General features: G+C 40.4%; 1 pseudogene; it reads right to left on the bottom strand.

Moving 5' to 3' along the window:
* Positions 1-983: 983 nt before the first annotated feature.
* LOC122119601 lies at positions 984-5,534 on the bottom strand (annotated as a pseudogene).
* Between the last annotated feature and the right edge of the window lie 19,720 nt (positions 5,535-25,254).

The following is a 25,254-nucleotide window of genomic DNA, read 5'->3' as shown; positions in this document are numbered from 1 at the left end:
ACACAAGATAAATGACAAGTGAAGGAGCCTCAACTCCAAACAAGCACGCAACAGATTCTGATTTCTTCAAGGAGTCTTCTGAATGGTTGAACTGTTCCTTCTCTTGTACTGTTTAAAGAACATGGCCATATATTGAGTCTGAGCATGATCTAATGTATTTCCCCTCTTTTGGGATCCTTTTCTTTTCACTATCTATTAATATTGAGGATCCTTAGAGACTGAGGTGACAAGGCTCAGCTCAGACCATAATGCACTCTGTACCTTCAACTTCCCTTGAGGAATAATGACCAATAATCAAACTATTCCTCCAGTGGTTCATCTTAAGTCACGTTGATGCCCTGGCCCTTTTTGCCAGAAAAAAGTACTCATAGAGATTCCCATGGGATACTAGTGCTGCTTAATACCCTGAACTAAATTTCTGAAGTAGATGAAAGAGAGTGAGAGTGAGAGAGAGACAGAGAGACAGAGAGAGAGACAGGGACAGAGACAGAGGTATGGAGGAGGAGAGGGGGAGAGAGAAAGGTACGGAGGGGTGAAGGAGAGAGGGGAGGTATTTCCTAGGAAAATACACTCAGTAATATTGCAGAACAGTAAATATTTGAACAGAAATACACAACTACCTCAGAAAATATACAAAAGTAACTGTAATCAAAGCATGGAAACTTTCACCAAAATGAATGCTCATATATCAGTGAACTGAGCAATATAATAATATTCAAGCAGTGTTATAGCCTGCATATAGGGCAAAGAAGAATCACAGTAGATTTGTAATCAAAAGGACGATTGATAGCATAAAAGGAAGATTACATTGGAGGAAGCAAAGGATATCCAGGAGGAAATACAAATTTAGACAGTCTAGTTGGAATCTTGCTCTAACTCTAACACAACCCGCAAAATGAATGAGTTAAATGGTTCTTAACTGCCCAAATTGTATAGATTTGTCTCAGAACCTCCAAGCATTCTAGACAAAATTTATGTCCATCTTAAGATTTATTTCTTTCAGTCGGTCTCTCCCTAAACCTGTGCAGTGAATTTCTCTCAGGTCTTATCAAGAGGATGTAACACTTGGGGGCAAAGATGCAGCTCAGGAGGCCTCTACTGGAGGCCAAGATGGAGAAGACCTCCACGGCCACCATGACCTTCCCCTTGGTGCTGTGGTAGACAGGCAGGAAGGTGAACCACACACTGCAGAACACCAGCATGCTGAAGGTCAGGAACTTGGCCTCAGTGAAGGTGTCAGGCAGGTTCCTGACCAGAAAAGCCACAGTGAGGCTGGCCAGGGCCAGGGCACCCAGGTATCCCAGGACAGAGTAGAAAGCGGTGAGGGAGCCCATGTTGCACAGGATGATGATGTGGCCATGTTCAGAGTGTGCATCTATGTCCACAAAAGGAGGGGAGATTCCCAGCAAGAGACCACAGAGAGTCACTTGGATGAGGGTGCAGATGGGGATGATGAGGTTAGGAGCCCCGAACAACAGCCACAGTCTCACGCTTCTCCCTGGATCAGTGAGCGTGAAGACCAGAACCACAGTGATGGTCTTGGCCAGGACCGTGGAGACAGCCACGGTGAAGACCACTGCGAATGTGGTGTGCTGCAGGATGCAGGTGGCTGTGTTGGGATGGCCAAGGAAGAGCAAGGAGCAGAGGAAGCAGCAGGTGAGGGAGATGAGCAGGATATAGCTGAGGGCCCGGTTATTGGCCTTGACAATAGGGATGTCTTGATAAATACCCCGAGGACAGCGGCTGTTAGTGCAGAGCAGCAGAGAGCCATTCAGACCAGAGCCAGGCCCAAGGAGTCTTCATAAGCCAGGAAGCTCTCATTTTTCCTGAGGCAGTGGTTTCTCTGGGTGTTGGCAAATTGATGATCTGCACACCTGACACAATGCTCCATGTCTGGTGAGGAGTGAGAATCACTATTTGTCTGGGTTCCATGTTTCTCTTTTCTCACATCCTCCTCTACTCAAGATGCTCATTTTCCCTGATTCACCAGTTGACCTGTATTACTCTCAATACCAACTAGTATAACTCTCTGTATCAAAATATGTTCACGTGAATTCTCTTTCTTTCACACATTTCTTCTTTCCTTCTTCCCTTTCTCTTTTTTCTGTTTATCTCTCTTCCTTCCTTCCCTCCCTCACTCCCTCACATCCCCCCTCGTCTCTCTCTTTCTTTCCTTCTTTCTTTCTTTCTATCTTTCTTTTTTTTCTTTTTCTGTCTGCGTGTCTGTCTGTCTTTCATCCAGTGCTTGAACTCTGCCCCTAGGAATTTTTCCTGAGTATTCATTCTCAAAACTACCACTCTACCACTTGACTCACAGCTCGAATTCCAGCTCTTTTGGTGCTTAATTTTGGAAAAGATTTTTACTGAGTTTCCTGCTCATCATTGCATCGTAGCTCCATCCTCAAATCCCAATTGCCTGAGTCACTTGGATTACAGGTGTAATATATAATTACCTAGCCATCCTGCTACGTTCTTGACAGGTCCTACCACTCTGGCTCTCTGCTACTCATTCAAGAAATAATGGAAAATATAGAATCAGCCCAAGCACTTCAATTTAAAAAGAAGGTTTAATCCTCAACTCAACCTACTACTTACCCCAAACATAAACTTCCTGAGCATTTGGTCTATGGGAGGAGGAATTGGGGAGGTTGGAAGGAAGGGATGTTAAGAGAAAAACAAAGGAGGAGGCAACAATACTCAATAAGAAATGTACTCATTTCCTTACCTATGTAAGTGTAACCCCTCTGTACAGGATTTTAACAATAAAAATGTATTAAAAACAGAACAATGCTCCTCCACTGATATGAGAGGATCTCAGAAAGCTCAGCTTGAGAAGGGAGAAGAGACACGAAATGGAGATGGTGAACTACTTCTGAATCAATGATAATTGAGTAATTGCTAGTCAACCTAGTGCCAGTGTCAGATATGGAGTGATCATAACAAAAAAACCCCAAAAAAGCCCCAAAGCCCCTTGTATTATTAGGTGTGCTAAATAGAAAATAACATTCAATTAGGAAAGAGTTGCAATGAGAATTCACAAATGAAAGTCTGTGTTACATCCACAATTACATTTAGATTTGCATGTCATTTCAAAGATCAACAACTAATCCTTGATATTTTCTTTTTATATACTTTCTTTTAATACAAAAACATATGACTGAGGAGATGGGAACAGGGTCTTGTAATGGAGGGGCAGTGGGTTGTTTCTTCTAAGGAGAAGTATGGTTAACGGTAGTCATAGAAATTTGGGTGAAGGTGCATGTGTGTTCCTGCTGTTTTAGTGTATATCACTCCACTGGTTTGGATGGACTGAAGGTTAACAAGGAGAGATGGGGAATTTCTCTATAAGTCAGAGACTCACCTGTCCCATTAGAAATCTCATTCTCTGGGCAAAGAATGCAGTCAAAACAACAGGTAGCATTTCCCTCCAGAGAGGCCTTCCTGAATCCAGGACCACAGTTCTCAGTGCAGACAGACTGAGGAGTCTGGGAACATTCAGATGAAGGGTAGTGACTATTCATCCTTTTACCTGACATCCCAGACACTCCAGTACTTTAAGGGAAAAGATCATCAAAACACAAAATCTTTAAATACATACAACCAATGAATTGATTGAGCCTTCTTACAGTTTCATGTAACATGACCTGAAGAATATATGGGGCCTAGACATCCAGCCCTTCAGTCTATCAGGAAGTCATGGAGCCTTGAAGAAGTGGATGTTAATTCTAGGAAATTAGGAAATGGGAGTTAACCCTGCATCCCATTCTTGTATCAGGTGATGATGTGTTTTCTCTCATGAGAAGAACATCATTCAGGGAAATTTTAAATCCACACTCTAAAGCACGGCTAAGTTCTTTGAAGGTGCTGCTGTACCAAGGGTTATTCACATCTTACTCTCTTGACTTCCCAGGGTTATTCACATCTTACTCTCTTGACTTCCCAGCTGCCATGAGGTGGGCGAACTTCACTGGCAGATGTTCCTCTCATTACAACCTGTGTCAACACAGATCCAAAAGCAACAATCTACCCAAGCATGGTCTGAAATCTCCAGGCAGAAGCAAAGCAAGCCCTTCTGCCTTCTCATTTGATTCCCTCAGGTATTTGGTCACAGTGTTGGAAAGATGATTCACAGGTGGCATTTAGCTTTTATGATATTCAATATGCAAACATAGAACAACATATTGATAATGAAATGTTCCCCTATTCCCTCCATGAATCTGTTAGTAAGAAACTTCCAGAAGCAGGAAGGTGAAATGTACACGACTGAACCATAGTTTTATTGAACAACCTTTAAAGAAAGGGTAAGCTTATTGCTTATTTATACATAGATTATGACATTATGCTTAGAAACAACCAACTCTGGGGGAGAAATAGGATGTGGTGGCACTGATAACAAGCATTGTGATTGTAACCTGACTAAGTATATTGCAAGCTCTTTCTACAACTACTTCCTAATAACAATACTTTTTTTTTTTTTAAAGGAGAGAGTACCAAATGTACTAATGACCCACCTTGGTAATTCCTATGGGCCACTCTATCAGATTTTCAAACAAAATCAGTTGTTTACCATGTGGCCTAGATGGAGAAAACTCACCAACTTTCATCCTTTGTCCCAGACCTTCTGGAAAATTCCAAAAGCTCTTAATGTCATACTCTGCCTCCAATTTCTTTCCTCATTCAAAACCACTTGGTCTCCAACAGGATTGGTAAATTGGATCTTCTTCAAAAAGGGATGCAGCTAAAAGGGAAACATTATAGTATGGTGAAGTGCTTCCCAGTGTTATCACAGAACCCCAGAACAATGGATTACTCTTCATTCCCATCCCCTGATTCAGGCACACCACAGGAATCCAACCAACTGTATCAAATGCAGGCCCACAGCAGACTAAAGTTTTACCAAGCTCTAAAACCTGGGTATCCAGGATGGGATGCAGAAACTCAATTTCAAGGGAATGCAACTCCAGCTACATCTAACAAAATAATGAATTTATCATATGACAGACCTCAAAGACTCTCAATTGCATTCCAATCACTCATTTTATGATTGTGATCAGAGAGTCAGTCTGAAATAAGGTGAATAATATACTAAGTAGGATAGTAAAATATTTATGACAAGTATGAAAGACTACCGTAAGCAAGACAGAGTTCATTGTGGTGTGTGTGTGTGTGTGTGTGTGTCTATCCTGTGACTCAAACTCAGGGCTTAGGCACTCAAATTGAGGTGGTTTTATTTTCTTTTCAAAGTATGCATTCTATCCATTGAGCCACAGCTCCTCTTCTGGCTTTTTGATAGTTAACTGTAGTCAGGAGTGAGCCACAGGTGTGAGCCACTTGTGTCCAGACAATATTAGGTTTTCAAGAATTAGTCACCTTGATCTGTTATTTTAAAAAGTTACAAGGACAATTTGGATATATCGAAAAGGGGATGGCTTTTTCCACACATAGTGAGGATGGGGACAGAAGACACAGCACTTCCTTTTCATGGATGCAGCATTCTTCAAGAACATTGTCTTCACAGCTCTACATTCACTCATGTAGAGTATGACAGGCCCAATGTTTCTTGTATTTTGCAAAATAAAGCCAGATGACCTAGTTGCATCTGCTATGAAAGCTTCTGTAGAAAGACTATGCCTAGAGTAGGTCACCCAAAACCAAAGCCATTACCTGTGAAGAGAGAAATGCCCTTGGTTGACCATTGTGCACTGGTGGCTCTTCCATGTGATGAAAAACATCTGGTGGAGGGCGTGGGCCAAGGCATACACAGCAGTATAGATGTTGTAACTCTCTTCTGATATAGTCATGTCAAAAATATGCCTCAGCAACCAATGGAGTGTGGCATTGTATGAACACTGCCCCAAGTCTCTGCAGTCAGACTTCATCAGTGGGTTATAAACAGACTGAATCCATGACGTGGGAAGGGAATTATTTCCTAAGTTATTTGACAACGTATCTGTCAGAATAAAATTGGTGAAGAGAGAAGTGTTTCTATGATGATGAGAGAAGGTGAGAGATGCATGAAAGGAGTGGATCAGAAAATATCTTTTACCAATGGTGGCGTCATCATAGGGTGAGTTCATGACCCAGGCTTTCCTTGTAATGAAAATGTGCCCAAATTTAACAATAAAGCTTAGTAGAAATTTACTGTCCCCATAAATGATAATCACATTGGTTGATGAGTCCATTAGCTGGCGATACTTCGATAGATCATCTGAGTAATCTGTAAAGGCATTGTAAGGGATCATGTTCTCAAAGGCAAAACAGACTCTACTCTTGCCCATCTCTTCTCTCAATTCTGAGAGGAACCACACACCATAGTTGTCTTCAGTGATGAACAGTCCCACCCAGGTCCAGCCGAAATGAAGCATCAAAGAGACCATGGCCAGGGCTAGATCTGAGTCTTTGGCTGCCATCTGATAGACAGTCCCAAACTTTCCATGATCACTCAGGAGAGGATCAAAATCCCCATAAGTGAACTACAGGGAAAAAATGAACACAACACCAGGAAGAGGATGGTAATAGGCAAGTCTCAGTCCTGATGTGAGCTAACCAACAACTGGCAAATGTGGGAGCAAAAGTTTGCTTATCCCATTTGCAAAGTCATCTCCCATGTTTCAAGCACGCTGCATCCCTGTATGGATAAGGCTCAGATCTTTGGGTCATCCTTTCCTCTCTTAAAACTTCTCCTTTTATTTAGAGCAAAGAAAATGTGTATGTTCCACCCACTTGTGGAGTCTTTTCTCTGTGAGATTATGCATTTGGAAGGGTTGGTGATAATACCTCTTCAGCCTGTCCAGGACAGAGTCCATGTGGACATAGTTTCACATCTGCCCACTTCTCCCAGCCTTACCTGTGGAAGTTTGTAGAGGTCCAGCAGTGTCCCGATTGGAACAGATGTGCTTGAGGTTCCTGTGAGTCCTGCTAAAGCTTTGCTGTCTCTTCTGCAGGTGTAATTGGGGCTGTTTTTATTTTTCCCAGACAGCCAGGTGAGTGGATCCTCTAACAGATCAGTACCTGAGTAATGTGCACTATAAATCTCAAACCCCAGAGTCATGCTGGGTAGCAGATGGGGATTCTTGTTGATCTCTTCCACAGCCAGCAGCAGGGTGAGAAGCAATTGGTATTTCTTTAAGTTGATCCTGCACAAAGGTCACAAATTTTGGGTAGGTATATGCTTATCACAAATGATTAACTGCAAATCTCATGACTTCTTTTTGAATCAAATGCTTATTGATCTAATAATCCAGAATAAACTAGAAGCACTGTTTGATGCTAGCACCCAAGCATCTGCTAGAATAGATTAGTAAAAAATGAGATTTGTGAAGCTCAGAATATATAGAGAGGTATTCATCCATCTACATATCTTAAGATTAAGGGACCATGCAGAAAAAGCATTTGACAAGATCCAACATTCCTTTATGATGAAGGTTCTGGAAAAATTAGGAATCTGTGGAACATTCTTCAATACAATAAAGGCTGTACATGACAAACCTACAGCCAGCATTATACTTAATGGTAAAAAACTAAAGCCATTTCCCCTTAACTCAGGAACAAGGCTGTCCACTCTCTCCACTTCGCTTCAATCGAGTATTAGAATGCCTAGCTACAGCAATAAGACAAGATGCAAAATAAAGGGGATCTAAATAGGGAAAGAAGAAGAAAAACTCTCCCTCTTTTCATATGACATGGTCTTGTATTTAAAGAATCCCATAGACTCCATTCCCAAATTACTCAATCTGATTCACAACTTTGGCAAAGTAGCAGGGTATAAAATTAACCCTCAAAAATCAATGGATTTTCTGTATGCCAACAATGAGAAAAGTGTGGCTGAAACTAGGAAAGCAACTCCACCTGTAATAGCCCCACAAACAATAAAATACCTAGCAATTAACCAAAGAAGTGAAGGACCTCTATGATGAAAACATTAAAAACTAGAAAAAGGAAATCAAAACAGAACTTAGAAAATGGCAAAAACTTTCATGTTACTGGATTTGAAAGATCAACATCATGAAAATGTAATACTTCCCAAGGCTATCTACAAATTCAATGCGATCCTATCAGAATTTCAACCTCATTCTTCAAGGAAATAGAAGAGGCAATCCAAAAATTCATATGGAACAATAAAAGACCCTGAATAGTAAAAATGATCCTTAACAGAAAGAACACTGCTGGAGGAATATCAATACCAATTTCAAACTCTACTATAAAGCCATAGTAATCAAAACAGCTTGGTACTGGAACAAGAACAGACCTCAGGACTAATGAAATAGAACTGAAAACCCAGAAATGAACCTACAGACCTATAGCCATCTAATCTTCAATAAGGGAGCTAAAAAGTAGAATGGAAGAAAGACAGCCTCTTCAGTAAATGATGCTGGCAAAATTGGTTAACTACTTGTAGAAAACTAAAGCTAGATCCCTATATATCACCCTGCACCAGAATCTACTCCAAATGAATCAAAGACCTCGGAGTCAAAGCAGACACTCTGAAAACATTACAGGATGGAATATGAGAAACCCTAGGTCTCCTTGGCACAGGCCAAAATTTTTTAGTAGAGGCCCAGAAACACAAAAAATCAAAGAAAGGTTGGACAAATGGGATTGCATGAAATTGCAGAGCTTCTGCATGGCAAAGGACACAGCTAGAAAGATCAATAGAAAGCTCAAGGATTGGGAGAAGATCATCACTAGCCACACAACAGACAAGGGTCTCATATCTAAATTATACCTTGAACTCAAAAAATTAAATCCCCCAACAACAAATCTTTAAAGAAACAACTGCCAAAGAAACAAGTGGGCTAAAGACTCAAAGAGAAACTTCTCTGAAGAGGAAAGAAGGATGGTCAATAGAAACATGAAGACATGCACAACCTCTCTCGCCATAAAAGAAATGTAAATCAAAACAACAATGAGATACCACCTCACTCCAGATAGAATGGGTATAATCAAGAACTCTAATAACAACAGATGCTGGAAGGGATGTGGACAGAAGGGAACCTTACTGCATTGTTGGAGGGAGTGTAAACTTGTTCAACCACTTTGGAAAGCAGTATGGAGGTTCCTCAAATGACTCCACATAGAGCTCCCCTATGACCCAGCAATTCCACTTTGGGGCATTTACCAAATGCTTACAAACAAGACCATAATAAAGCTACCAGCACGACTATGTTTATTGCAGCATTATTTATTACAGCTAAGATATGGAACCAAGCCAGATGCCCCTTAGTAGATGAATGCATCAAGAAATTGTGGTATATATACATAATGAGATTCTATGCCTCCATCAGAAAGAATGACATTGCTCCAATTTTTAGGAAGTGGAAACGCTTAGAAAAAATTATATTAAGTGAAGTAAGCCAAGCCCAAAGAAACATAGGTCCCAGGGTTTCCCTTATTTGCAATATCTAGTATATGTCTGAGTCAAGCAGAAAAGGTCAGATAAGTTGATGTGAGGGAAATGAACCCTAAGATATGGATTCATGTGTTTTTTTCTTTCATGTGATTGTTCCTAACACATTTATAAGATTATTTCTTTGTTGCTTTGTATGTCCCTCCCCCACAGTACAACTCCTTCTTTCACTTTATTTCATAATTTGTGGAGGGGAAGGGGAAAAACAAATCGTTTAAGTAGGGATACAGGTGGACCCATTGCAACAATGAGATGCACAAGTCCTTATGTCGAAAATGGACTTTACAACTTCCGTGCGGGGGTGGAGGAGAATTGGGGGATGGGGGGAGCATAAGAAGGGATGGGAAGTGGAAACAAAGGAGGAGGCTACAATGCTTGATAAGAAATGTACTCATTATCTTGCCCATGTCGTTGTAACCCCTCTGTACAGTATTATCACAATAAATAAAGAAAAGTAAAAAGAAAAAGCCAGAAATAACATTAAAAAAAAAGATTACGGGACCAAAGTCATTGAGCACAAAAAGAAGCTGGATAAATTATGGGAAAAAAATGAGTCCTAGAGACGGCAACTTAGAAACATATGATTTAGAAACACAGGGCTACTATCTTTACTTCAAAGAGAGACGACAGGTTGCATTGCTTCCTGAGAGATGCATTTCTCATCATATGAAATAGCAGTTGTCTTCTTGTATGTACGCCTTCCTCCAAGATGCTCCCCCAAACTTTAGCAACATCCTACCCCAAATATAGACAACAGCACACCTTCCCTCAAGGATAATCATCTGGAAAGAATGCCCAAAACATACAGAAACTCAGAAAGTGTAACACCAGCAGTGATTAGAACAAAAGTGAGATACCTACGTTTGCATAACTTTGAAGTCAGAACTCCTTCCTTTACCATATGAATACCCCTGGCAGCCCAAGAGCTGTGTATCTCTCCTCAGTTAGAGTGTTTCTTTGCCTTTCTGCTTCCTATTTTTCTACCTGCTTGCTTGTTTGCTTCCTTACTCAGTAAAGCTCTGCCACATTTTCTTACTGTTGTGATTGTCTAGAATTTTTTTTCTGTGATCAAAGTCCAGGATCCCAAGTGAAGAGTCCCTACTTTTAGAGGGAAACTTCATTAACCTTCATCTGATTTGGTGACCCTGCTGGTTGGTATTCCAGGTGTAATAGAGTTCTGGTGTCCACAGCTCTGACTAAGGCACACAGATGTTGCCACTGCTAGGCAGAATCCACTCACAAGGCCATTCCCTGTGGAGGAGGCATATGTTCCCCCTGTGCACCCAAGAGGAGGCATACTTGGACCCATGACTCATTAAAGTTCTCTAGAAGTTTTTAGAACCACAGAGTATTTGTCACCAAAATTGCCTTTGGTTTTCTCTGGTACTGAAGTGGTTTATCACCTCTCAGCTGATTTCCCTCAAGGCCTGCGCTCCCTCTAGTGGTGCCATTGTGGAAGTCACTACAGACTCAGGAACACTGAAGCCTGCCTGGAATTTCTGGAAAGACAGGCACAAAGCCAGACCACTGGTGTAATTCAGAGACATTTCAAAGGCCAGATAGTATCACATGCCAATATGAATCAAGAATGTTCCAGAACAATGAGTTCTCCTAGCATTCATTGTAATCATTTTGGGGAAATTCTCATAGAATCTCAACTCTCATGGATGTTTGCTGATGTCCTTGTGTACAATTTAACTCTCAGGCTTGACAGCTAGAATGCCAGTAATACTAAATATGAATTGGGAACTGGTGGCTAAGGCCTGTAATTATAACTACTAAGGAGGCTGATATAGGAGAATCATGTTTTGTAGTTACTTTGGCCAGGAATGTCTGTGACAGTCTTATGTGCAAGCAACTCAAGAGAAGCTGGTGCAGAGCTGTGGGTCAAGTGGTAGAGTGCCAGCCATGACAGAAAAAATGCTAAGGGACAGCCATCAGGACTTGAGATGACGCCTGAGTATCAGAGTATGTGTGAACATGCACACACACACACACACACACACGCATGCACACACACACACACACACACACACACACAAACCCACAGCCCAATTAGAGAATGGACAGAGAAGAGGATAGCTCTGACATCTCCCACCTCCCATGGGGTACGTTTCTAATGCTGGCTTTACACATGAGCCCCGTCTTTCTCACTCACTTCCTCACCAGGTTCAGTTGGCTTCACTATCCCTCACATATCTCTTATTTAATAAAGTATTCCTCTCCTAAACCAACCTCAAACAGGATGTTTCCACACAACTTGTCTGAGAAGATTCATCCATGACTTCTCTAGTTTACAGAGAATTCTGTAGATCTGAAAGTAGTGAGGTATCCTGGGTCAAATGCATGAATTAATGTGTGTGTAAAACATGAAAAAGTCAGGCACCTTTGCTCACGCCTGTCATTCTAGTTACTCAGGAGGGTGATATCTGAGGATCAGGGTTCAGAGCCAGCCATTAGAGTTCATGAGACTCTTAGCTCTAATAAACCACCAAAACATTGGAAGTGGCACTGTGGCGCAAGCAGTAGAGCACTTGCCTTAAGCTGGATAGCAGAGGGGCAGCATTGAAGGCCAGAGTTGAAGCCCCCCATTACTGCCAATATATATGAAAAAAACATTCAAATATAGTTTAGGAAGTTATGAGCAAGGAAAAATAAAGAAGCCTGGAAAGATGTTGGAGGACAAGGAATGGAAGCAGAGCTTCTGGGAATGACATGGGACACAGGTCAAGACATGAACATCAGGGCAGACGTTTACTTACATTAGTTAAGGGGAAAAAATCAAACATGTCTTGAATCTCTTATTACTGATATGTCCAGCAGCTCCCCACTCCCAGAGCTTTGCTGACATGAAATAATCCCAGAAGCAGAAATTGCATGTCTACCCTAACAAAGGTTACTATGAAGGAGGTCCAAACACTGGTCCTGTTTTGAAAAGTGTAAAGTAGAGAATTGATTGAAGATTCCCTGGCCTTTGCACTATGGATGGGGACATTGCTCTTTAGTGTCCATATGGACTCTTGGTCACCCCATTGACCCTGAGTAACAGTGATGAGTGGAGGAGACACAGTGATGTGGTGGGGTGGTCGGACATCTCTGGAAAGGGGAGTGGAGAGGAAGACAGACAGAAAACTCTGTACCCTTGGATGAAAAAACGATATTCATTCAGGAAAATCTGAAATGAAGTAGAGCTGTTGTAGTGAGGGCAATGTAGAAGATGCAGAGGACATCAGTGATTGTGTCCAAACTTCCCCCACCTCTGACTGTAACCCAAAGAGAAAATTCACAATTTAAGGAAAGCCAAGAAATCACTTACTGAATGTTCTGTTGCTGCAGGGTAGGGTCATTCAAGCTTTGAATGAACAATGCCCAAGAATAGAGGGGGTAAAATCCAGCAATGACCACATGTCCCCTGCTGCATACCACAGATTTCTCTGTGCAAATCCGTCTGCTGTCTTCAGAGGAACTGACCAGGTGTGGATGCTGGAGAAGCAGTGTCAGAGCCATAGGAAACATTGTTGCTGCTTTAACCTGGAGCTGTGATTCTGGATGCAGATTGTGATTTCTGTGTCAGGCAGGTGTATAATGGATCTTCAGTTTTTTGTGGCTTCTTGTTACCTGGATGGCCTCCTCTGTCCTAGAGGAATACAGAGCCCATTCTGCCCTCTGTCTCTGCATCTGGGGTCCGGCTTCAAGGTCAAAACAGAAGTAAGAAAACATGTGTACAATCTTCCTCTCCACTCCCTCAGGACCTTGATTTCATCCAAGACTGTAGATAATGAAACTCCAGGAATAGATTCCTTTCTTGTTGAATTGTTCACAAATTTGTTTGAAAGCAAAAAGTTGAACAGAAAAAGCACAACCAATCAAGGGTCACTAGGGATGAGGGGAATGGATAACACTAGAAAATGCCAAGTGAAGTTCAAATGGTCATAGAGCGCCTGGCCAGAAAAGGCCCAATCAGAGTTATTGGAGCACTGTCAAACTTAAGGATGGACAGCCTCACAATCCAGGGCCAAGTGATCCACAGTTTGCTGAAATGAACCATTCAGGTTTCGATACCAACTGCACAGGCATAAGTATCCAGAAGTGGTCAATGCATTTATTTACTGCTGCTGGTGTTACAAACAGTCTCCCTGAATTCAACTATTACAGATCAATACTTCAAGGTCAATGCACATATCCAATTGGATATTTGCACTCTGAACTTTGAACTTCTTCAGTGCTTGCATGTCATTGACCATCAGACTGCACCTATCAATATATTGTGGTGGTCCACTGTTGGACAGAGATGTTCTATGATCTGTTACTTTCTGGGAACATAGCAGTCTTGCCCATTGAGAATCCTGGTAGCTGTGGGTGTATGGATGGGTCTTGCTCTGCTGTGTCCCCATCATGTCCAGAGTGCTCTGGTAATTCTTGTTACCACTTGTACAACTATGTGATGCCAGCTCTGTCCATGTCTCCCTACCTGTCTTCTCTATTAGTTCCTCATAATAGAATTGAAACCAAGGTCACAGCATAGGGTCCTGCTCTGCACAGAGTTCACCATGGTGGCCGGTTATGTGATTTGGCTGCATATATTTATGGGGAAGGGCTTGGCAAATGTAAGTTGGAAATGTAAGGATGCAAATGCTATTTGGTGTTGGTAGCCAGCAAGACCTTGCAAGAGCACCATTGCTGGGGCCTAGCCTGACTTGGGTTCTGAGGTAGAAATCTTTGTTGCTTCTATACCCAGGATTACCAGTATGAGCCACCTGTGGCTGGCTCAGAAGAGAAACATTTATCCTGTTCTCTTCATCTATTACTCTATTTCTGTTAAATCTGTCCAAGAGAACAGCCCCTCCCCACATCCCCTTCACCTGCCTGAAACCAGTAATCACCTGTCAGTCACCTGACTGTGATTCAGTAGAGGACCCCACACTCTGTGTTCACTTGTTCATCCACAGAAGTCACTTCCTGTACCACCCTGGTCAAGCCTCCATAGGACAGTGAGAATTTCCCCAGACTCTGTAGTCATTTCCACATCCGCTGTGGTCCTGGCTCAGCACAAGTCCCCTTCTCTCTCTTTCTCTTTTTCTCTTTTTCCTTTTCCTCTGTCTTTTCCATGCTCTTCCATCTCCTGCATGTAGGCAGTTTGCTTTTTCTGCCTGAACCATGTATCAGGTTTTCTTGGTGGCGAAGCTAACAATTTCTACTTCATTGTCACTAATATCTACTCTAGTACTGTAAGCCTTCTTCTCCCTACATTTCAAAAATGAGAGAAAACTTGGGGATCTATGTTGGGTGTTATCCATCTCTCTCTACCTGTCAGTCTCTCTGTCTGTCTGTTTGTCTGTCTGTCTGTTTGTCTGTCTGTCTGTCGGTCTGTCTGTCTGTATTGTCAATATGTTGTACAGAGGTGTTACCATTATGTAAGTCAGGAAATGAGTATGTTTATGTTTTTATAATGTTACTCAGTTTTCCCCTCTCTTCCCCATCCACAAGTTGTAAGCTTCATTTTTCACATGGTGTCCAGTATATACCACTGCTGCATTTGTCAGGGTGATTAACTGAACACGATGATCTCCACTTTCCCGTATTTCTGACTCAAACATATAATTGCATGCTCAAGACACCATTATGTCTGTATTACTCAATTCACTTTTTCCATTCATGTGTTGATTGGAATGGAGTGTGGTTCTGAAACTCAGCTTCTAAGTAGTGTCATGATAAACACTCATCATATATAAACATAAACATAACAAACACCACTATTTGTGTGTGTGTAATGTGCATATAATAAAATATATCTTTTGTCATATTATGTTACCAACGGTGTTATAACATATTTTTTGGCAACATCTTCAATAGCGTCTGCTATTATTAAATTTCTTTTCTTTTTTATATTTTATCTCATTTTTTCTATATTTTTTATTTTAAAACTTTTTTTATTTTGAAAATATCATACAGAGGGGTTACAATTACATGGGTAAGCTACTACCTTCCTTCCTTCCTTCCTTCCTTTCTTCTCTTCTGTCTTCTTCCTCTTTCTTTCTTTCTTTCTTTCTTTCCTTCTTTCTTTCTTTCTTTCTTTCTTTCTTTCTTTCTTTCTTTCTTTCTTTCTTTTCTTTCTTTCTTTCTTTCTTTCTTTCTTTCTTTCTCTCTTTCTTTCTCTCTTTCTTTCTCTCTTTCTTTCTCTCTTTCTTTCTCTCTTTCTTTCTCTCTTTCTTTCTCTCTTTCTTTCTTTCCTTCTTTCTTTCTTTTATTTTTTTTTTTGTGAAAATTCCATACAGAGGGGTTACAATTACATGGGCAAGATCTTGAGTACATTTCTTATCAAGCATTGTTGCCTCCTCCTTTGTTTCCCCTTCCCATCCCTTCCCCTTTCCACACCCCCCTACTCCACTGCCAAAGTTGCAAAGTTCGTTTTTCCACATAATGTCTTGTACATCTAATTGTTGCAATGCGTCCACCTGTAACTCTATTTAAGCAATTTGGTTTTTCCTTTACCCTCCACAAATTATACCAACATCAAATACAGTGAAAGAAGGGTTATACCATGTGGGAGGTATATGCAAAGTAACAAAGATATCATCTTATAAATATGTTGGAAACAATTGCAAGAAAGTAAAAAAACCATTGAATCCTTACCTTGGGGTTAATTTCACCAAACATCAACTTGTCTGACAGTTTCTGTTTGTGTCAGACATGTACTAGTTATTGCAAAGAAGGGAAACCTTGGGACCTATGTCTCTTTGGGCCTGCCTTACTTCACTTAATACAATTTTTCCAAGTCTTTCCATTTCCTAACAAAGGGGGCAATGCCATTTTTTCTGTTGGAGGAATAGAATTCCATTGTGTATGTATACCACAGTTTCTTGATCCATTCATCTACGGAGGAGCATCTGGGTTGGTTCCATATCTTAGCTATGGTAAAAATGCCTCAATAATCATTGTTGTGTTGGTAGCTTTAGTATGGACTTGTTTGTGATCACTTGGGTAAATGCCCCAAACTGGGATTGCTGAGTCTTAGAGGAGCTCTATATGAAGTCTTATGAGGAACCTCCATACTACTTTCCAAAGTGGTTGAACAAGTTTACATTCCCACCAACAATGCAGTAAACTGCCCTTCTGTCCACATCCCCTCCAGCATCTGTTGTTATTAGAGTTCTTGATTATAGCCATTCTAACTGGGGTGAGGTGGTATCTCAATGTTGTTTTGATTTGCATTTCTTTTAGGGCTAGGGAGGCTGAGCATGTGTTCATGTGTCTATTGGCCATCCTTCTTTCCTCTTCAGAGAAGTTTCTCTTTAAGTTTGTAGCCCAGTTATTTATTGGGCAGTTGTTTCTTTGAGGATTTGTTGTTGGGGGATTTAATTTTTTGAGTTCTAGGTATATTTTAGATATGAGACCCTTATCCGTTGTGTGGCTAGTTATGATCTTCTCCCAATCCTTTGGGCTGTCTGTTGATCTTTCTAGCTATGTCCTTTGCCATGCAGAAGCTCTGCAATTTCATGCAATCCCATTTGTCCAACCTTTGTTTGATTCATTGTGTTTCTGGGTCTGTATTAAAAAAATTTTGGCCTATACCAAGGAAACCTAGGGTTTCTCCTATTCCATCTTGTAATGTTTTCAGAGTGTCTGCTTTGACTCTGAGGTCTTTGATCCATTTGGAGTTGATTCTGGTGCAGGGTGTTATATAAAGATGTAGCTTTAGTTTTCTACAAGTAGTTAACCAATTTTGCCATGACTATTTACTGAAGAGGCTGTCTTTCTTCCCTTCTATTTTTAGCTCCCTTATTGAAGATTAGATGGCTATATATCTGTAGGTTCATGTATGGGTTTTCAGTCCTATTCCATTGGTCTTGAGGTCTGTTCTTGTGCCAGTACCAAGCTCTTTTGATTACTATGGCTTTATAGTAGAGTTTGAAATTTGGTATTGATATTCCTCCAGCACTGTACTTTCTTTTGAGGATTGTTTTTTGCTATTCGGGGTCTTTTATTGTTCCATATCAATTTTTGGATTGCTTGTTCTATTTCCTTGAAGAATGAGGTTGGAATATTTATAGGTATCGCATTGAATTTGTAGATAGCCTTAGGAAGTATTGCCATTTCCACTATGTTGATCCTTCCAATCCAGGAGCATGAGAGTTTTTGCCACTTTCTAAGTTCTGTTTTGATTTCTTTTTTCAGGTTTTTCAAATTTTTCATCATAAAGGTCCTTCACTTCTTTGGTTAAGTTAATTCCTAGGTTTTTTATTTTTTGTGTGGCTATTTAACTAATGGAGTAGCTTTCCTGATTTCAGCTACACTTTTCTCATTGTTGGAATTCAGGGAAGCCATTGCTTTTTTGAGGGCTAATTTTATACCCTTCTACTTTGCCAAAGTTTTGAATCAGCTTGAGTAATTTGTGAGTGGAGTCCGGGGGTTCTTTAAATATAAAATCATGTTATCTGCAAAGAGGGAGAGTTTTACTTCATCTTTCCCTATTTGGATTCCTTTTATGCTTGCATCTTGTCTTATTGCTGTACCTAGGCATTCTAATACTAAATTTAAGAGAAGTGGAGAGAGTAGCCATCCTTATCTCACTCCTGAGCTAAGAGGAATTGGCTTTAGTTCTCCACCATTAAGTATAATGCTGGCTGTAGATTTGTCATATACAGACTTTATTGTATTGTAGAGGACTGTTCCCAGGATTCCTAATTTTTCATAATCATTATAAAGAGGCGTTGGATCTTCTCAAATGCCTTTTCTGCATCTACTGAGATAACCATGTGGTTCTTATGCTTGCTCTTATTGATGTAATGAATTATATTAACCAGCTTTGTATCCCTGAATGAATCCTGTTTAACCGTGGTGTATGGTTTTTTGGATGAATTGTTGAAGTCTATTGGTCTAAAATTTTTTGAATGTGTTCGGTAGTGAACTTTCTCTTTAAATTTCATTGAAGAGTTGGAGGAGTATAGGTGTGAACTCTGCTTTGAAGGCCTTGTAGAATTCTTCTCTAAACCCATCTGGTCCTTTTCTTTTCTTAGATGGGAGGTCTCTTATTGCTGTTTCTATTTCAATGCTTGATATGGGCCTTTTATGATGGTTTAATTCGTTTTGGTTTAGTTTTGGCATGTCGATATTTGCAAGGAAAAGGACCATTTCTGCTAAGTTCTCAAACTTATTAGCATAAAGTTTTGAGAAGTATTCCATTATAACGTTCTGAATCTTGTTTTTTTTCTGTGGTGGTTTCCATTCTCATGCCTGAGTTTACTTATTTGGGTGTGTTCTCTTCTTTTTCTGATAAGATTTGCTAAGGGTTTGTCAATTTTGTTAATTTTTTCAAAGAATCAACACTTTGCTGTGTTGATTCTTTCTTTTTTTTTAATTCTATTTCATTGAATTCTGATTTAATTTTAATTGTTTCTTTCTGTCTACTTAATTGGGGTTTATCTTGCTGCTCTTATTAAATTGTCGGTTTCAGATCTCTGCAATTTGTTGATGTAGGAACTCAGAGCTATAAACTTGCACTGCCTTTGTTGTGTCCCCAAGGAGCTGGTAATTTATGTATTCATTTTTGTTGAACATCATGAACATTTGAATTTCCTTTCTAATCTCTTCCAATATCCACTGGTGATACAACAGTGTGTTGTTCAGCTTCTATGTGTTACAGGACTTCTTTAGTGGCTTTTGCTGTTGAGTTTTTATTTTATTCCCTTGTGGTCTGAGAGAATGCAAGGTATAACTTCAATGTTTCTGAATTTGGACAAGTTGGCTTTGTGATCTAAAATGTGGTCTATTTTGGAAAATGTTCCATGTGCTGCTGAGAAAAATGTGTATTCTGATGCTGCTGGGTGAAATATTCGGTAGATGTCTGTTAAATCTAATTAATCTATGCAGTTGTTTAGCTCTGCGGTTTCTCTGTTGAGTTTTTGAAAATTGATATTTCTAGTGGGGATAGTGATATGTTAAAGTCCCCAACAATTAAGTCTTTGGATCTATGTGATATTTGAGGGAAAGTAGTGTTTCTTGGATAAATTTGGGTGCTCTCTGTTGTTTGGGGAATAAGCATTTAGAATTGTAATATCCTCCTAAAGGAGAGATCCCTTAATTAATATGTAGTGACCTTCTTTATCTCTTCTTACTAATTTTAATTTGAAGTCTGTTTTATCTGATATTAGGATTGCAACTCCTGCCTGTTTATAGGGGCCATTTGCTTGGTAGATTTTGTTCCAGCCTTTCACCTTTAAAATGTGTCTGTTTTTATGGGCAAGGTGTGACTCCTGAAGGCAGCAGATAGAAGGATCTTGCTTTTTAATCCAGCTAGACAGTCTATGCCGCTTAATTGGAGAGTTAAGTCCTTAATGTTAAGAGATAGAACTGAGAGGTGTTTGGGAGTTCCTGCCATGTTATCCATCTTCTTGGGTGCTGCAGCAACTGGGTTCTTCCTATGGTTCTTGGATTCTCCGTTTGGGTGCCATTTCTTGGCCTTTATTGTGGTCTTGTTGGTTTTCTGTGTGTAGGACATGTTTAAGTATCTTTTGTAGGGCTGGTTTGGTGGAGATATATTGTTTCAGTTTTTCTTTGCTTTGGAAGGTTTTTATTTGATCTTTGGTTATGAAGGAGAGTTTAGCTGGGTACAGTATTCTTGGTTGATAATTGTCTGTCTTTAGGGAGTGGTATATGACATTTTAGGGTCTTCTTGCTTTAGTTGTCTCTGCTGAGAAATCTGAGGTGGTTCTAATTATTTTCCCTATATATGTGATTGTTCTTTTCTCCTTGACTGCTTGAAGGACCTTTTCTTTGGTCTCAATTGATCCTTTGCAGATTATAATGTGACAGGGGTATGTCCTGTTCTGGTGTGGTCTATTTGGGGTTCTAAAAGCTTCTTGTATCTGAATAGGCCTATCTTTTTGCATGTTTGGGAAATTTTCTACTAGGATCCTGTTATCCAAATTTCCTAGACTAGGTGCCTCTAGGTGCTCCTCTACATCCATTATGCTTAGATTAGGCCTTCTGATGGTGTCTTCCAAATGTTGAATAGATCTGTCCTATTGCTTGGATTTGTCTTGGATAGGTGTATACTCTTTCTCTATAATATGTAGGCTGTCTTCAATCCCCGAGATTCAATTTTCTGCATGGTCTTACCAATTGTCAAGGCTTCATACATTTTTTAAATTTATTTTCGTTCTAATTGATTGGTTTTGATGGCTTCAAATTCTTAGTTGGAAATTTGTGTTAGATCTTGTATGAACTTCTTTATTTCCTTAATTTGGTGTTCAGTGTTTATTCTCAAATCACTTAGTTGAATGGTTATGGTTTCCTTGGACTCCCATTCTCTCTGTTGGGCTCCATTCAGCATTCCCTTTGTGGTCTCCCTGACTTCTTTCAGCTGTCTGTTTATGGATTCCATGAATGTCTCTATTGATCTTTGTCTATTCTCATCCCACTCTTGCAATTCCTGAATTACTCTTTGATTAGCTTCCTCGCGTTCACCCAATGCCTGTAGTTTTCTTTGTTCTCAGCTTGCTCACACAAATCCTTTATTTCTCTTTGAGTGTTCTCAACCTGATCATGCAATTCCTGTATTAATCTTTGAATAGCTTCTTCACACTCATAAGATTCCTCTATTGACCTTTTGTTTGCCTCCTCTTGCTCCCTATCATGCTCACACTGTCTTTTGTAGGTTTTCAATCTTTTCATTCATCATGTTAGCAGTAGTGTTTGTAGAGCTTTTTGGGAACTCTCCTCTGGATTATTCATTATCTGTTCTGTCACCTGATTATCATGAGTGGGATCTGTGATACCTAGACTTGCCGTTTTCCTTGTGTTTGTCTGACTTTTTCTGCCCATTTGGTATGAAAGTAACGCCAATTTTGTGCTAGAACACTATTTTAAGTCAAGCACCAACAACGTCCTGTACTTGCACAGTCAAAAGGCTGCAGATATAATATAGTACAACCGATACAATCTATTCATCATCAAACAACTATGGATAAATGAGCTAAGAACAGCAAAGAAGAATTTTGCTAACCAGAAATTATTAGCTTTAGGGAAAAATGTGGGAAAAATAGGGTTAGAGTGATGTGGAGAGGTAAAGGGAGAGTGAAATTAACCAAGTCCTACTCTCAAAGAGGGAAATGGGTTGGACAGAGTAATAGAAGAGAGAGAGAGAAAAAAGAGAGACAAGAAAAACTGGAAAACAAAATGTCAATTTAAAAAGTGAAACTTAAAATTTATCTAAGTGAAATTGTGAGAAGAAAGGGATAGAATGAGAGGAGTGGAGGGATAGAAAGGAGATATGAACAAGTAAACAATAAAAATTCTTATAAAATTATATAGGGTTAAAGAGATAATACTGCTATTAAAGAATTTAAGGCTAGGAAGTATTGAATTGAGTAATAAATTTCTGGATTAAATATGTACACAATGGGGGATAAGGTCTAATAATCGATGATGGGTATATATCTGAGGATGACCAGAACAACAATTAAGTCACAAAAAAAAATAAGGGAAAAAAAGGAATTATGAAGAAAAAAAAGGACCAAAAGATCAAAAGAGATGAAAAAAAGCACACACACACATATATACCTAACATAAAAATTATAAGAGGAAAAAAGATATTAAAAATATTGTTTATTTTTTAAAAATTAAAAATTTAATAAAAGTTCTGAGAAAGAATTCCTGATTTTTTGGGGGGTGGGGTAATGGGAAGATCCTCTATCTCCTTTGTGTCTGTAACCAGTTTCTTGGTGGAATCTCTGGTCTGCTTGTGGTGTTTGTTTTTCCTATGACTTGATTTTTTTCTTGTCAGTTTGTTTGAGCAGGCAGAAAAATGCTCTGCTTTACCCTGGATTGTGTGATCCTTCTCTCAGTCTAGTTCAGTGGGAGGGAGATCTGCTTTGAGTATCACAAAAGAGGTAGGTGGCTGTTTCCTCTAGTTTGGAGATGCTGTGTTGAGCCTAGGTTCTGGGTAGGGTTGAAGCCTTTGAGCAAACAGTAGCTTTTCCCTGAGGGGAAAACTCACAGAGAAACTCACTGAGCCCATCCTGGAGCCATTCTCATGGTTTATATTTACTGAGTTTCAATTGCTTGTCTAGGCTGCTGTATGGAGGAGCATCCCCTGACTCTGTTTACTCAGTGAAGAAAGTCACTCCTCTGGGGGTGGAGCGACTTCTGCCTGGGCTGGGTGACTTTTGCCTGGGTGGAGCTGAGCCTGGCAGGTCAGGTCAGTGTTCTGGGACCTGCTAATTGCTCCAATTATTTCCTTCCAAGGCCTGTGTTGAAGCTAGCTGCTCAGCCAGGCCTTTGTCAGTATCAAAGATGGAGAACTCCGGTGGGGTAGGGGAGGGGTGGCCTTCCTGCCTCTGCTCCCTGAGAAGGAATGAGGATGTCAGGATACTACTCACGCCAGAGTGTTGGTTCCTGAGTCGTCTCTGGTTTGCGATCTGCAGGATGAAGATCTGCTCCTTGTCAGATCTTGCTGGTGTTGAGTAGAATCCACTCGCCTGCTGCATCTGGCGCCTTTGTCCCGGATGCTGTCTGTTGTAGGTATGGTGGCTGCGGCTAGTGCCGCTTGCTGCAGCTATCAGAAAGTGCTCAGATGTGTCTCCTTGCCTGGATTTTCCCTCTCTGGCCAAACTCTCTGTACTGTGATGGCACACTTGGTGTGATTCTCTGGCCTAGGACTGTTTACTGGAACACTAACACTGCTTTATATGTGAGAGCTTGTTTATCCTCCAGTTTCTCCTCTGCCATCTTCTGTTATTATTAATTTTCTTGATAATCAATCAGCTTACTTATTGCCAATTATTTTATAATAAGATGTATATTATGACACTCAAGATGTACTCATGCCATTTGCTAGTTACTTGAACATCTTGTGGGTATAAAAATTGAAGACAATTTTTGCTGAAATCATTTTTTATACAAATGAAACCAATTTCTTTCATCAATTCCCTTTCTCAAGGCTTTCATTTACTAACTTTCCTCAGTCATGGGACTTGAACTCTGGGCCTGGGTGCTGTCCCTCAGTCTTCAGCTCAAAAAGAGTGCTCTACCACTTGAGCCACAGTACCACTTTTTGTTTTCTGGTGGTTAATTAGAGATAAGAGTCTCATGGAGTTCCTGCATTGGCTGGCTTTGAACCCTTATCCTAAGATCTCAGCCATCAGAGTAGCTAAGATTACAGGTGTGTAATCACTGTCACCTGGATTCCTTATTGAGTTTTTAAAAACTACATGTTTAATTAACTCTTTGAAAACATTCAATCTCAAAATGACATTTTAAAAGATGCAAAGTAGCAATCCTTAGACAAACTGGCTGTAAATTGATATTTCCCATTTGGTTTTAAAGCAGAGAGGACAGGAGAATCACATGTAGACTGACATTGCATGAAGAGTCCAAACTTAACAAACTTGAGGGATCTCAGACCATCTCTTGGTGTTTTCAAAATGCAGCTGATTGCATGACTTTACATATCACTCTTGTAACTTTCTTCAGGTAATATTTGAAGGAAAACAACTTTTAGGTACAAAAACTCATACATTGGATTTTAGTGTGTAAAGAATTGAGCAACAATAATAAAAAATGAATTGAGCAATAGCTGGGAGCTGGTGGCTCAAACTCGTAATCTTAGCAACTCAGGAAGCTGAAATATGAGGATGATTGAAAACCACCTTGTGCAAAAAATTCTGTGAGACTCTTATCTCCAATAAACCACTCAGAAAAACTGAGAATGGTGCTGTGGCTCAAGTGGTAAAGTGCCTGCCTTGAGCTGAAGAACAGAGGGACCGAGCCTAGGCTCAGATTTTAAGTACTGTGACCAACAAAAAAAGAATTGAGTAACATAAATTAGGTTTTACATTGAAGTAAATATCTAACCAAAGCCAGGAAAACTTAAATTAGGTGCTATTTTTTTCTTTGTCCTTTAAAGGAAACCACAATGGTTAAAATATGTATGCAAATTAAATTGCACATTATGCACATCATCTATCTGAAAGATGTCTATAGGAAAATAGAAAATCTGAACACACACTCCACGATTGTTTTATCAAAGGAATCCTGTGGGGAAAAAAGAAGGCAAATATAAGTTTGGATGGGTTAGTATTGCCAAGAAGTTGCAAAATAGAAGAAGAAAAATAAGAAAACTGTAAAACACAAGCCAATATTCTTACCATTGGCTGTTCTCACAGCCAGTTCGAGAATTTCTACCTCCTATCCCTTTGGCTGGTGGAAGCTACCAGTGCATTGCCAAGAGACTTCCGGATCGCATTATCCCAGTCTAGTTGGTTCATGAGCCATTCACCACCTGTTAGAGCAGGAGTCTGGCTTCTGCCTCTGGGAACTTCCTGAACCACCCCTACCAGGCCAACCAACCTAGGGTACAAGCTTCACCGCGACCATCAAGTGGTCCCCACACATGACAAGCAGCATGTCTGAGCTGCCCAGCTCCTGCGCATGATTTGGCACCTCTGGGGGAAGATGGGGCTCAGGGTCCTAGAAGGTGAAGGATACTCTCAGCATGCCCTGGGGCATGGGGCAATGAGCATCATAGGAAGGAGACCTGGGCCTTGAGCATGAGGGACTGCATGTGGTTCTGGAATACCGCAGGGCCTTGCCCGTATCTGGGCGCAGATTCAGCAACAACAACACGGGGCAGATCCTGAGCAGCAGGCCCAGGGGACAAGGGTGGGATCCATAGTCTATTGCTGCTATTCTGCCCCCTCTCTGGGTTGAGGTGTCTCACCTGCCACGCGTGGGCTTCTCTTTTCTTTTGTTCTCCTGCTCTCACAGTTTGGGATGATTTTCATTTAATGATTGTGTGGTTTTAATATATTGGCTATTCTGTCTGTCTGTCTGTCTTCACCCTTTCTTTT

This window comes from Dipodomys spectabilis, unplaced genomic scaffold (genome assembly GCF_019054845.1).
Source record: "Dipodomys spectabilis isolate Male_0828 unplaced genomic scaffold, ASM1905484v1 ptg000173l, whole genome shotgun sequence".
Classification (NCBI taxonomy): domain Eukaryota; kingdom Metazoa; phylum Chordata; class Mammalia; order Rodentia; family Heteromyidae; genus Dipodomys; species Dipodomys spectabilis.
This window is presented reverse-complemented; position numbering and strand designations above follow the sequence as displayed.